Below are 15,087 nucleotides of genomic sequence, written 5' to 3' on the forward strand. Positions count from 1 at the left end.
TGCCCCAGCATCCGACCTTGACCCCATCCAGACGCAAGACGCCTCGAGAACGTCGCAGTTTCACCTTCGCGTGCCTTTCACAGTTCTGATCCTACTGCACACAGTCGAACAAGAAGAAAGGTTACTCTTTAACGCTCGGTCGACGTAGAGGCAAGCAGAGTCGCAGACAAAGCTCATAATCACCATAACTTGTCAAGAAAATGACTGTGATCCTTTTTGCAAGAACCATGACGGTATTCGCCTTAAGCGATTTATGGAAACCGCAGAACAGCGAAATTCGGAAGAGTTGAAACATCGCCGGCCGGAGTGGCCGAGCGGTTCTAGGCGCTACAGTCAGGAACCGCGCGACCGCTACGGTCGCAGGTTCGAATCCTGCCTCGGGCATGGGTGTGTATGATGTTCTTAGGTTAGTTAGGTTTAAGTAGTTCTAAGTTCTAGGTGACTGATGACCTCAGAAGTTAAGTCCCATAGTGCTCAGAGCCATTTGAACCGCTCACGTGAGGAAGGAAATCCGAGTTCGAGCTCCGGTTCAGCACCAAATTTCCTTTGCTGCCACTGAATCCATTTCAGTGCCTGACTCCGGCTAGTGTCTGAATTCCAATTTCGTCATTTCTACATACGACTGCGCTTCAAAAACAAATGGCGTCTGTTCTTTCGCAACATGTCCAAAAGAACAGACATCATAAATATAAATATACGCACCTTGATGGCAATTGATGGTCATTCAGTGCAGATGCACTCTTAGTCTGACATCTTGTGGTAATCAGCGTGAAGCCGCGAGCAATGATGGTAATAGGTAGGAGACGCTACTTATGCAGTGTACGACAAGGTGGGAATTCCGGTCGGATAGCCGAAGCGGTTAAGTCGACCGCTGACGTAAAGAGGGTTGGTCCAAATGGCTCTGAGCACTATGGCTGGTTCAAATGGCTCTGAGCACTATGGGACTCAACTGCTGTGGTCATAAGTCCCCTAGAACTTAGAACTACTTAAACCTAACCAACCTACGGACAGCACACAACACCCAGCCATCACGAGGCAGAGAAAATCCCTGACCCCGTCGGGAATCGAACCCGCGAACCCGGGCGTGGGAAGCGAGAACGCTACCGCACGACCACGAGATGAGCACTATGGGACTTAACTTCCTAGGTCATCGGTCCCCTAGAACTTAGAACTACTTAAACCTAACTAACCTAAGGACATAACACACATCCATGCCCGAGGCAGGATTCGAACCTGCGACAGTAGCGGTTGCGTGGTTCCAGACTGAAGCGCCTAGAACCGCTCGGCCACCCCGGCCGATCGTAAAGAGGGAAATTCGGGTTCGAGTCCCCGTCGGCCACAAATTTTCGCTTTTTGCTATTACATTCATTTCGTTATATGTGGCTTTCTATTTCGTCATGTATATAAAACAGCTGTGGGATCAAAAACAAATGGTGTTTCTTCTTTCGGACATGTCCGAGAATAAAGACATCACCCATATTAAGTACATGCGCCTTAACAGCGATTAATGATCATTCAGTGCAGATTCACTCTTCGTCCGTCCTCTTGCGGGGATCAGCATGAATCAGGGAGCAATGAGGGTAATGGTCAGGGGATGTTATGTGTGTAGTGTGCGAAAAGTTGCGAATTTCGATAGGAGGGGAAGTGCACTCGGACAGCCGAAGTGGTTAAGATGAAAGCTCACCTAAGGTGGAAAATCTAGGTGCAAACTGCAGTCTGGCAAAAAATTTCGCTTGTCGTTAGTGAATTTATTCCAAAGCCCGATTGCAGCTAATTTCGGAATTTCAATTGCGTTAACCCCTTAGTGTATTCTTGATTATACATGTTAAATAATGTTCGCCTAATACTGGTAGAAGTTATTGAAAGTAAGGTTCGTAAGTAGAGGTCGATTTCATAAAAAGAAAAATTTTATTCAAAAACCACACGGAATAATACTACAATGTTACTCTTGAAGAAAATTAACAAGAAAAGCTCAACTAATAATTTAGGACTTTGACATCGTTAGGAAAACTGAAAGAAGAACAAATCAGCTTTCTTCAGTTGCATAATTCTCAGTTACAAATTAACAAGCGAAATAATCGAATGAAATCTGCATACAAGAAGCACAAACAATCAGATAAATGCGAGCTTCTCAGTGTATGGACTCTGAGGTGTCATACTACGGTGGAAAGCAACACTTACATCTTCACACCTCATAGTCCGTACCGGATTGCTGCTAGGAAGAAAGTGATGTACAGCACGTGACGACTCCAAGAAACGAACGATAAGAACTCGGTGTTCTCCGTTCTCAATCCGATTTCCCTTTGCAGGGATGGCAGCAAGGTGGCAGCCAATGTGGCAAACGTAAATGTGGCTCGAAGCACGAAAATAGAAGACAACGCTGCAAACGTTTCCCTGAACTGAAGCACATGTACGAATAAGCTATTTACTGTTTTGGTACTGAGTTTGAATGATCTTTCTCTATAGGACGACGAAGGACACACAGTGTCGAGATGAGGAGGCAATGCACAGGGTCGGCCGAATAGAGATACTGTTGCGGTGTAGCTAAATTTCTCACGTTTCGTAGAAATAAAAAGGCGACATTCTTGTTGGCATTCATTCTGAACAGACACTAAAGTAGTCACTTGGTGGCTCAGGCATCGTAACGGCCGCGCATCGGGAATTGACTCGTGGAAAGCGCAATATCAGAATACGCCGAGCACGCCCTGGGAACCACCTCAGAATTCCCATCCACCTTGAGCAAAGCCTTCTTGCTGCAACTACACAGAAGACACTGGATGTCTTGGAACCAGCAACTCTGGATGAGGATCTTTCAGCCACCACCCAACAGCCAAAACTACCCCCTTTGTATACGAAATAAAATATAACTGAAATGGTACAGAATCGAGAAACGTCTGTACTAGCTATGTTACAAGTTACATAAATAATTTTTATTTGTCTGATACACTTCTGCATTCCTAGTAAGCACTGAAATCCTTGCATTACAGTACACGAGAGCCAATTCAAAATTGCACAGCCTGTTGTTTCTTAGGTAGTAGATCGTCGTGCTGTAGTATCGTGGCGCGGGGACTGGGATTTCAATGTGTACCAGGACTGCAGAGACGTTCTTGAAGAAGAAGAAAAAAAGCCGATATGACAATTCAAAACTGTAGTACTACCCCTGAGAGCCTGGGATGTAGGCGTACGCCATGTCACGAGTTTTAAGGCGATATAGATTCTCAGTGGACTGACAGGCAGTCTGTCCCCTTCTAAAGAGTAACAGGAGCTGTAGAGTCTGACAGAAGACACAGACACAGCTGTAGACAGAGAGGGCTCACACGGCAAGACCAGTCTCCGGCGAGGCAAAAACAGTTATCGTCAGACGCCAGAGATCAAATGGTTCAAATGGCTCTGAGCACTATGGGACTTAACATCTATGGTCATCAGGCCCATAGGACTTAGAACTACTTAAACCTAACTAACCTAAGGACAGCACACAACACCCAGCCATCACGAGGCAGAGAAAATCCCTGACCCCGCCGGGAATCGAACCCGGGAACCCGGGCGGACGCCAGAGAGGGCGTTACTTAAGTACTTCCCAAGTGAACACCTATCAGCCAACCGCGGATGTAAACGGGCACATGGGTGCGCTCAGAGTGTTCAACTCTTAGCTCGGCAGTATCAACACTGTACTTCAAGACAGCACCAAAACTATCTACATTCGCTGACCAGAAGAGCCGAACTCGATATTCTAGTAGCTACGCTTGTCATCTTTCACTGGATTCAGGACTAGACCAGTCTTCACAGATAGGTAACTGCAACTGAACATTGAACTTCATTGCCAGGCATGCTGAACACACTCAAGATGCGTAATGTAGAAGTTCTTGCAATAAATTACCGCAAATTGTTGATAATCTGTGTTGCTATATTTCTGCTGTACTAAGCCTAAACTTATTTCACGCCGTGAAAAGGCAGCATAGTTACTACTTGCAAGTCACTACTTTCTATGGTAGGGGATTCTCTTCGTACCGCCTATTTACGTTGGGTGCATGTAAAATTGTTGAAGTAAAATTGTTGAATACAACACAAAATGAGCGGTGTACTAAGTTTCCAAAAGGAGTTTGGGAACAAGAAGAACAAGGTGGGGTAGTATTTCTCAAATGTCGACGCTTATGTCCTATTCTCGGTGATGAAAGAGTATTCTGAGTAGACACGTGCATTCTTTGTAAGTAACAGTCTCGAAAGCTATGCAGCTAACAGTATTACTTCTGTACGAGTACTAAGTTAACAATGCATACAGCGGCAACCTATCTGCTACAATGGGACGACTCATCTTTCAAATAAACCAAGGATCAACCGGAGTAGTGTACGCCACAGAAACAAGGCGATCCTGCTGCTTATGAAGCCGGAACCAGGCGCCCGTGGTTTAAACTGATTGCGTATTGCCTCTGTCTGCATGTGATTGAGGCATTTACACTTTCTCGTTGCTATTTGTCCGTTGTAACGACGATTACGTTGGGTCCTAGCAGGTAGTTGTAATAATAAATTACCAGTATCACCATATTTATTGTAGTGCTTTAATCCTGTTTGCAGTGCAGTTGTAATTGACGGAGTCGTCGGTTCTACATGGGAACACCTTGGCGTCGCGGGCTGCAGAGCTCCATGCTCAACAACGAGCTCTCCAGCGAGTGCTCCGAAACGCTTATCTGCACCAGCATTGTACTCTGTCGTCAGATACCTCGAATCGCTGTCTATCCTACTTCATTCGACGAGCAAACTTCCAGTCAACTCGTTCTGCGATGAGGTGTCGTGTCGCCTACTCGTGGTTTACCGTCCTTAAAGCTCTTTCCACAGATACCTCGGAAAAAGAAGGCGACCAGTCGATCAGCCTCGCCATTTCCAAGACTGATTATCGTTCCCAGGTGCCAGACGATATCAAACAGTCCGTTTTCAAAGTCGGCTATGTTAATGCATTTCTCCGTTACCGTTCCTAGAATGATGCCTTACTCATGTTGAGCTTCTATCCTTTATCTACATGACCCCAACGCCAGCAGGAGACATTCTACCGTGAGGTGGGCGGTGACCATAATGTTTTGACTCACGGGAGTATGTTATGTCCATACTGAAATAGAATCAGTCATAATAGAATTCTATATACAGGGTGAGTCACCTAACGTTACCGCTGGATATATTTCGCAAACCACATCAAATACTGACCAACCGATTCCACAGACCGAACGTGAGGAGAGGGGCTAGTGTAATTGTTTAATACAAACCATACAAAAATGCACGGAAGTATGTTTTTTAACACAAACCTATGTTTTTTTTAATTGGAACCCCGTTAGTTTTGTTAGCACATCTGAACATATAAACAAATACGTAATCAGTGCCGTTTGTGGTATTGTAAAATGTTAATTACATCCGGAGACCTAAAGTTGACGCTTGAAACATTGTCCTCACTTCATTGCAAGGGCCCAAACAGGTGCAACATACATCGCGTTTCTACAGACTGACTAAATGTTTTCTTTTTAATGCCTCCGTCGTCTACGCAGTCGTTTAACAAGCCCAGGAGTATTCTCAGTTACTTGAGCAGCCTTTTCGTTTATGAGCAGCCAGATTCAAATGTATGTACAGGGTGAGTCACCTAACATTACCGCTGGATATATTTCGTAAACCACATCAAATACTGACGAATCGATTCCACAGACCGAACGTGAGGAGAGGGGCTAGTGTAATTGGTTACTACAAACCATAAAAAAATGCACGGAAGTATGTTTTTTAACACAAACCTATGTTTTTTTAAATGGAACCCCGTTAGTTTTGTTAGCACATCTGAACATATAAACAAATACGTAATCAGTGCCGTTTGTTGCATTGTAAAATGTTAATTACATCCGTAGATATTGTAACCTAAAGTTGATGCTAGGGTACCACTCCTCCGCTGTTCGGTCGTGTGTATCGGAGAGCACAAAAATTACGTAGGGATCCAAAGGGAACGGTGATGGTCCTTGGGTACAGAAGAGACTGGAACAGCACATTACGTCCACATGCTAACACCTTTTTATTGGTCTTTTTCACTCACGCACATGTACATTACCATGAGGGGTGAGGTACACGTACACACGTGGTTTCCGTTTTCAATTACGGAGTGAAATAGAGTGTGTCCCGACATGTCAGGCCAATAGATGTTCAATGTGGTGGCCATCATTTGCTGCACACAATTGCAATCTCTGGCGTAATTAAATTCGTACACGCCGCAGTACATCTGGTGTAATGTCGCCGCAGGCTGCCACAATACGTTGTTTCATATCCTCTGGGGTTGTAGGCACATCATGGTACACATTCTCCTTTAACGTACCCCACAGAAAGAAGTCCAGAGGTGTAAGATCAGGAGAACGGGCTGGCCAATTTATGCGTCCTCCACGTCCTATGAAACGCCCGTCGAACATCCTGTCAAGGGTCAGTGTAGTGTTAATTGCGAAATGTGCAGGTGCACCATCATGCTGATACCTCATACGTCGACGCGTTTCCAGTGGGAAACTCCTCCTCGGGAGGGACGAAGTGTTTTGGCAGTACAACGGGTGTGTGCAGAATGGTTCACGGAAGGCCACAGAGCAAAACGCGATGGGTCAGGTGGCACCACCCAGACTGTGTCCCGAGAAGATCGACACCTCATCCGAATGACATTAAAGGACAGACCTACTTCCTCCTCGGCTCTTTTGCAACAGGAGAACACGCTAACACATCGCACACTATCAGATGTAACAGTCCGTCGCCGTTTATTACGGAATGGGTTACTTGCGCGACGTCCACTTCTCTGCCTACCTGTGACAAATGTGCACAAACATGCTAGATGGAAATGGTGTATTTAACTACGAGGATTACCCAAAAACGAATGCACCGCATTTCTTTCTTCAACAATTCTTTATTGAACATAATGAGAATTACACACACGAAAGAATGGTGTTTTATCTATACACCCAATTTTTCCACGTAATCTCCATCCATTGTGTGACCTTCCTGCAGCGCGAAACAAGGGTGAGTATGCCCTGTCGGTACCAATCCTTGCCCTGGTGGCGGAGCCAGTGCTTCGCTGTGTGAATCACCTCCACATCGTCCTTAAAATGTCTTCCAAGAATGGCCCAAACAAGTGGAAGACGGCTGCAACCTGTCAGGTGTGAGAGCCGTGGATGGTCTCCCCGACCGCTGCAAATCGTGGGGCTCCGCCCAACCGCCTTCTGATGACCTCATCCTCCGTACCCAGCGACTAACTGTACTTCTGTCAACAGCAGATGCTCCATAGACGTTGCACAAGCGTTTGTGAATATTCGCCACTGTTTCTTTCTCCCCAGTGATAAATTCAATGACGGCACGTTGCTTGTAACGTACATCAGCTACAGACGCCATTTTGAAACTGTCCTGCAGCTACGCTATCTGTCGAAAGTGAGGGAAACTTGGCGCGCTCACTCAGGAGACTTCAAATAATACGTATGTAACGTTTCGTATTCGTAGCATTGTTTTCGGTTGAGAAAAAAAATGCGGCGCATTACCTTCTGGGCAAACCCCGTACTTTACTGTGGACAGGAATGGCATCAGATAGTGTTTTCGGACGAATCCGGCTTCTGCTTGTTTGAAAATCATGGCCACATTTTTGTTCGCGGCAGACAGAGGGAGCGGTATCATAGTGGCTACATTCGCACAAGGCATACTGCGGCAACTGCCTTATGGAATGGGGTACTATGGGGGTAAAACCACAAATCCCGTTCGTGCGTGTCCAGAGCACTGTGACCACTGTGATCTACGTGAATGACAGCCTGCGATCCATAGGCACATCTTTATGCTCAAAACCCCAGACACCATATTTCAGCAAGACAATGCACGACCACATGTTGCTGCACGAACACTTGCCTTCTTGGTGTCGCAGTATGTTGGTCTTTCTCCTGGACCACTAGATCACCACACTTGTTGGCAATCAACAATGTGTGGGATATAGTGAAACGACAGGTGCAGTGCTGTGACCCAATGCCAACAATCACAAATGAACTTTGGAACCAGCTGAATGCAGCATGGATGACTATACTACAGGACGCCATTCACGCCTCATAGGCGTCGATGACATCAATAATGGAACAAGTTATCAGGGCCCATGGCGGACCCTGTGCGTACAAGTCAACAGGAACCACGCTGAACTGAGGTGACTGAAATGCTAATCATTTCTGCAGAACATGCTAATGTACATGCCCTGTGAATATGAACGTCCTATCACCAATAGTTCAAAGTGTTCTGTTTCTTCTGAACGTGGGTGTATTTTTCTGTAAGTCTGAACTGGACCAGCACCATGGTGAGATGGGAGAGGTACCCAAGTCAACAGAGACCGTATCAGTGTCCGGAACCCAGCATTATCGTGGCAGGTACGTTGAGGTAACTGTTGGTCCTAGACTGTGCTGCAGGGCCACCTATCAGCTAGGACTACTCTTTTGATGTTTTCGTCTTTGGTTCAAAATGGCTCTGAGCACTATGCGACTTAACTTCTGAGGTCATCAGTCGCCTAGAACTTAGAACTAATTAAACCTAACTAACCTAAGGACATCACACACATCCATGCCCGAGGCAGGATTCGAACCTGCGACCGTAGCAGTCGCGCGGTTCCAGACTGAAGCGCCTAGAACCACTCGGCCACACTGGCCGGCTTTTGTCTTTGGGCTGAGCCAGTTGGCCGCTCCAACCTGAACCAGGACAACAATCTCATGCACCTAACATACACACAACCGACACCTCACGTTCAATAAACTGAACAGCTCCTCAAAACGCGCATCCAGCCTCAACAGTTATTGGAAAAGAACACTTAACTATGATCGTCGCGGCCACATTGACATGTCTACAACGTTCACAATCTAGTGTGGTGCTCATAACCCCTGACAACGTTTCAGAAAATCAAACAAACTGATTATGGTCTTGATGCATTCATTCTCAGTACATGACTCATACTCCGGCCACGACACGGGAAATTCAATCTTTTACTTTTCTACTCTGATTCACAGCTCCATGAAAAAATATCTAAATCATGCTCTTCACTGGAGTATCAGTTGTAAAATTTATTGCAGGCATTTTCATTTACCTAGTACCTGATGGTGTACAAAATGAGATAGAAACTTATTCTAATGTAACAAAAAACCGGAAATTAGTATTTGATTGTCCTTTTAGCATTAAACGATAGTACTTTTTTCACAAAAAAGCAAAATTAGCTTTTACTGATGAAGGATAAAATTCACATTACTCTCTCCTAGACGTTAATTTACGCATACATTGCTGTATTGAAACTGATGCTAGTATTCCAGTTTAGACATTATTCCGATTTTTCAAGTTTTTTGCCCTGCTGTAGGCAGATCGCAACGCTCAACAAATAGCCGGCAGTCGAAAGAGATGGAAAATAGTAAAACAGACCCTCAGGGGGGCCCATCAGTAGCTAGTTTCGTATAGCACAACCTGTGGCGAATGTGTGCAGCACGGACAGTAGCGGCACCGGAACTTACGTCCTCGCGGAGCGCTCTCATTAATATATCGACCTCCAGCACACGGCAGTGTCCCAGCTTTCCAGGAAATTCAGAGTAAGCGCTGCAATGTTCAGCAAGCTACTGGCACACACAGTGCTCGGCTTAACATCGTCCTCTCGTGTCGGAGACAGATACATTAGCGCCCGGATGAGTGAGTCGTCACCTCTGAATATTTATGTTCCTCACTGGATAATATCAAGGTGAAAGTGATTTTGTCAGGGACAGTGACCCAAAAGAAATTAATTCCATTACTGATGGATTCTCGTCAGGAGTATCCAATCCTCCCAGTTAAGTAAGAGCTGCAAGGACAGTCACTGATTTATGTGTCGAATGTTAAATAAATGTTTAAACTGTCAAATATCGGTAAAAATTACTTGCACTGCCAAAATTTCACATAGACACAATTTAGTTTGTAAATGTTTTACTTGTTAGGACACAGTCACAAAGAGTAATTCTTTAAAATAATTTTTATACTGTCAAGTTTAAAATAAAATTTTCACGGTCTCTCTTATTATATTTCGTGTACCAACATCACAGACGCGACAGTAAGACGTGCAGAATACACTGCTACTGACTAACAACTCCAGGATCGACATACCGATAGTTATACCGAAACCAGATTTATTTTGACTGCCATCCTGTTTCTACTGTAGAGAAGAGCCGATTGTGACGTCGTGTTCTAAATAACCACTGCAAGTTAGTGAACAGTGGTTGACAAGATCCAAGGGGGCATAAGAATGGAGGTAACTGAACACACCACAAGAAGACAGCCTTACGCACACAATGAGTGATTATTCAGTGGGTTTTCACGTCAACAACAAACGACAATACGATGTGTATATTCCCTCATATTAGGTCGTCCTCTTCTTTCTCCATATGCCCACACCCCGGAAATCATCTTAAATACTAGTGTGCAAACTATTAAATGTTTGTGTATTGCCAGTGTTGCCTGAAGACAATGTTTATACCTCAAAATGCGTTGCTTCATCAAATAATTTAAATAGTGAACAAATTTTCTGATTAGTAGCGTTATTCAAAAAACATATTCACATACTTGAATTGTTGCTGTAATAGACTTGGCGCATTCCCTACCCTTTTCTCCAACGTTGCTAAAAATGTCGAGTGATGGTTGTTTATTATTATTATTATCGTAATTTCAATTTTGGAATTTAAAAGTTCAGTATTTTATTAATATACTTTTTTCTCTTATGATAAGGTGGAAAATTACTGCTGTTTTCCATGTGTTTGTGCCACTGACACAAAGATCCAATCGAATAGAAAGAAAGAGAACTATGTTTATGTAGCTAGCTCATCAGAATGTACTGCTAAAAAGTGTACGGCACCCTGTAACAAACATTTTCAATACCCATGAACCAGATTTGAAGCATATAAATGACAAGCCTGAGGCGAACTCTTTTCACTTTCCGAACTACTTCACTAGCATGCAGGAGTACTTAAGATTAGGCTAAGTAAAAAATGGTTCAGATGGCTCTAACCACTGTGGGACTTAACATCTGATGTCATCAGTTCCCTAGACTTAGAACTACTTAAACCAAGCTAACCTAAGGACATCACACACATCCATGCCCGAGGCAGGATTCGAACCTGCGACCGTAGCAGCAGCGCGGTTCAGGACTGAAGCGCCTAGAACCGCTCAACCACAACCCCCGGCAGTCGGTAACTTCCCAAGCTTCTAGGACTGCGTAGTGCATCGACAGATAATTCGTGCAGATTCCATTAGAATGGCTCTTTCTAGTTGAGATATTGATATTTTATCAGTGCGAATGGTTTAAAACTGCCCATTAAGATCTTTGGGCTCTGCTCCCACGATGCCGAGAACCACTGGGACGAGTTTCACTGTTTTACGGCACAATCGTCGTACTTAGATTTTCAGTTCCTTGTATCAGGAAAGATTTTCCAGTTGTTTGTCGTCGATTCTGCTACTACGTTGAATACCATTTTCGATTATCCTCACTTTCTTTTCCTCGCGATTGTGATATCCGGTGGTGTATTGTATTCCAACATACTATCTGTCTAAGTAGAAAGTCCCGCAGTAATTTGGCCTTTTCGTTCCCAATAACTACTGTTATCTTTATTATTCTTTTCTATTATTAATTTTAGTCATTGATCGTCAACGCGAAGACGCAAGAGAATATATTTTTTTCAGTGATGAAAACTCCAGCTAACATACCACGACATTTGCAATTACGACTACAGAATGATTTTTCAGTCTGCAGCGGAGTGTGTACTGATTTTAACTTCCTGAGTGTAATACTGTGCTCCGAAAGAGGACTCGAACCAGCAACCGTTTCTTTTTGCAGGATAGTGCTTTACCGTCTGAGATATCCAATCATGTCTCACGACCCATCCTCACAATTGTAATGTGCCAGGAAGTTAAGTCTGCAAACTTGGTATGTGGGATACGTCTATTCCATTACGCGCACGTGTTTGTTCGATCAGTTAACCCGAGTCGGAACACTGTACTGATATCGATTTTCTTAGGACATGCAGACTTTATTAGGTACGGTTCTGCGTCATTTTCTAGAGAGGTATGAAGACTTCACCGAGAGTCTTGTGGACAACCGTGACGCGAGCTTTTGGAGTGCAGTATTTGGAAATTTGGGGTAAGTTCCTATTTATTCTCTAGGCTTACACACTACTTAACGTAACTTAAGCTAACTTACACTAAGGACATCATACACAACCATGCCCGATGGAGGACTCGAATTTCCGACGGGGGAAACACCACGAGCCGAGGCAAGGCGCCTCAGTCCGCGCGGCTTCAGCGCGCGGCTAGAGCAGTATTAAGCGGTCTCTAGATGATTTGAATTGGTCAGACGGTAGGGCGGATTTGGTCATATCAGACAAGTTGTCAGGGTGGAGCAGCATCGGCTGACAAATCTCTTACCGGCTCCCCGTCAGTTGGCCGCTTCATCCGACAGTCCGAATACCTGACCGCGTCAGACAGCCTGTAGCGTTGTTCTATGATAACGCTCCTGAGCTGTCCTTTCAACTTCACTGCGCGAAGATCGTGCGTACGTGCTTCACAATGACCACCATTTCCATCAAGCGACAAGTCATTGTGGAGTTCTTGGAACTCTATAAAGGACTTCAGGTGGTTGAGGGGTGCTTCCGGCAAGTAGTGTCGCAACAAGGATGAGAGAAATCAGGAACTGCACATGCAGAGAAACTATAAACGGATGCAGGTCTTTCAAACACAGATGAAGGAAACATGGCGTATTACAGACAGGAAAAGGCGGGCTACTGTTATCACAAGAAAATAGGAAACATTGATCCAGAGATTACTTTCAACTATAAAAAGCTGTGAAATACACTGAAGGACTAAAGAAACTTGCACACCTGTCTAATATCGTGTAGGGCCCCGGCGAGCACGCAGAAGTGCCGCAGCAAGACATGGCATGGATTCGATGAATTTCTGAAGTAGTGCTCAAGGGAAATGACACAATGAATCCTACGCAGCAAGTTGCAAGGAATCCCAGATATGTCCAATAATATTCATGTCTGGGGCGTTTGGTGGCCAGCAGAAAAGTTTGAACTCAGAAGACTGTTCCTGAAGCCACTCTGTAGCAATTCTGGGCGTGTGGGGTGTTGCATTGTCGTGCTGCAGTTGCCTAAGTCCGTCGGAATGCAGAAAGGAAATGAATGGGCGCAATCTCTGTTCGTCCATCATGGCCAGGGGACATCGGCTGGTAAGTAGTTTTCAATGACAATAAAATTCACCAACAGCCCTATACTTTAAGATAGTTTACTTTATTCTGAAAGCAACGAGTTTCGGCATTTCATTTTGCCTTCTTCAGGCCCCAAAAGCTTATATCAAATTGAACGGTTCCAGGTGAGGCGTAAAGCTTTGTTGTGCAGTCATCTAGGGCATAGCACCATAAATCATTGGACATCGTGAATTCCCATCATTACAGAATTACTTCATACGAAGACGTGACCGCTACTCTGTCTTTGTATGATGCAATTTTATAACGATTGGAATTCATGGTATCCAGTGATTTATGGCGCTATACACGTTCGTTCATTTGGATGGAAGCGTACGGGGCCTGAAGATGACAAAATGAAATGCCGAAACTGTTTGGTTTCAGAATAAAATAAAATATCTTAAAGTATACAGCTGTTGATGAACTTTATGGACACTGAAAATGAATGGATGAATTTGATCAGACAAGATGATTACTTACGTGCCACGGTTCACACTCGTATGGAGACGTGTCAGGGGTCCCATATCACTTCGACCGCACACTCCCCACACCATTGCAGAACCTCCACCAGCTTGAGCAGTCCCCTGATGACATGCAGGGTCCATGGATTCATGAGATTGTGGCCATACCCGTACACATCTATCCGCTCGATACAGTTTGAAACGAGACCCGTCCGACCAGGCAGCATGTTTACAATCATCAACAGTCCTATGTAGGTGCTGACGGTCCCAGGTGAGGCGTAAAACTTTGTGTCGTGCAGTTATCTAGGGCACACTAATGGGCCTTCAAAACCCCACAACGACGATTTTTCGCTGAATGGTTCGACCGCTGACACTTCTTGATGGCCCAGCATCTAAACCTGCAGCAATTCGTGGAAGGGTTGCACTTGCAGGATCTTTTTCCGGGCGCAGCGATGTCCGAAATTTGATTTTTAATGGATTCCTAATATTCACGGCATGCTTGTGAAATGGTCGTACTGTTAAGCCCCCACTTCATCGCTACCTCGGAGATGCTGTGACCCATCGCCCATGTACCCAATAAAAAAAATAAAAAAAACTATAGCACCACGTTCGGACACACTTAAATCTTGATAACCTGCCAGTGTAACAGCAGTAACCGATCTAACAACCGCAGGCTGTTGGCGTATAATAACGAGAAATGAATGATATTCAACAATATGTTGTAGAAAGATTAATATTTGATGTTATATTTTCATGGAAAATTATGAACGCTCACCGTACAGTCGTTAATAGCGAATTTAAGTGATACCGTCCCGTGCCCACACAATTGCCGTCATCATCATCATCAGTTAAGTCGTTCCAGCAGAGTGTGCAGTTTACTAGTTTCCCCACTTACATCAAATGTACGCCATTCTGTTGCACAGTGTGAAACAAAAGAACAAGAATCCGTAAACATTGCTTACACTGAGAACGATCAGTTTATTTAAGAATACTGGTACGCAATAAAACGGCTTTTTACGTGAAATAAATACTCAATAAATTACCTACATTCACAGGAGATATTTTCTTGACATATTAGCAGTTCCTCAGAACTCTGCATACTGATTTGCGTATTTCCCGTTTCAGGGATTGTTTCTGAAAGTAAGTGTTGAGAGATAGAAGTACTGCATTTAAGATTTACATAGTCCCATCCAGCACCCTAAAATCTAAAAGTGGCAATAAGTGTTTCTTTTTTAGAAACTGTTCTCTCATTATACTGTTCTGCTACGAAAACAATGGAGTACCCGAACACAGCAGCGTAATGAAACTGTTGTAGTCCATTGTCAGATAATTGCAAAAATCGTCACAATGTAGTTCTCTCCGTAATGG

The sequence above is a fragment of the Schistocerca cancellata genome, chromosome 9 (assembly GCF_023864275.1).
Source record: "Schistocerca cancellata isolate TAMUIC-IGC-003103 chromosome 9, iqSchCanc2.1, whole genome shotgun sequence".
Classification (NCBI taxonomy): domain Eukaryota; kingdom Metazoa; phylum Arthropoda; class Insecta; order Orthoptera; family Acrididae; genus Schistocerca; species Schistocerca cancellata.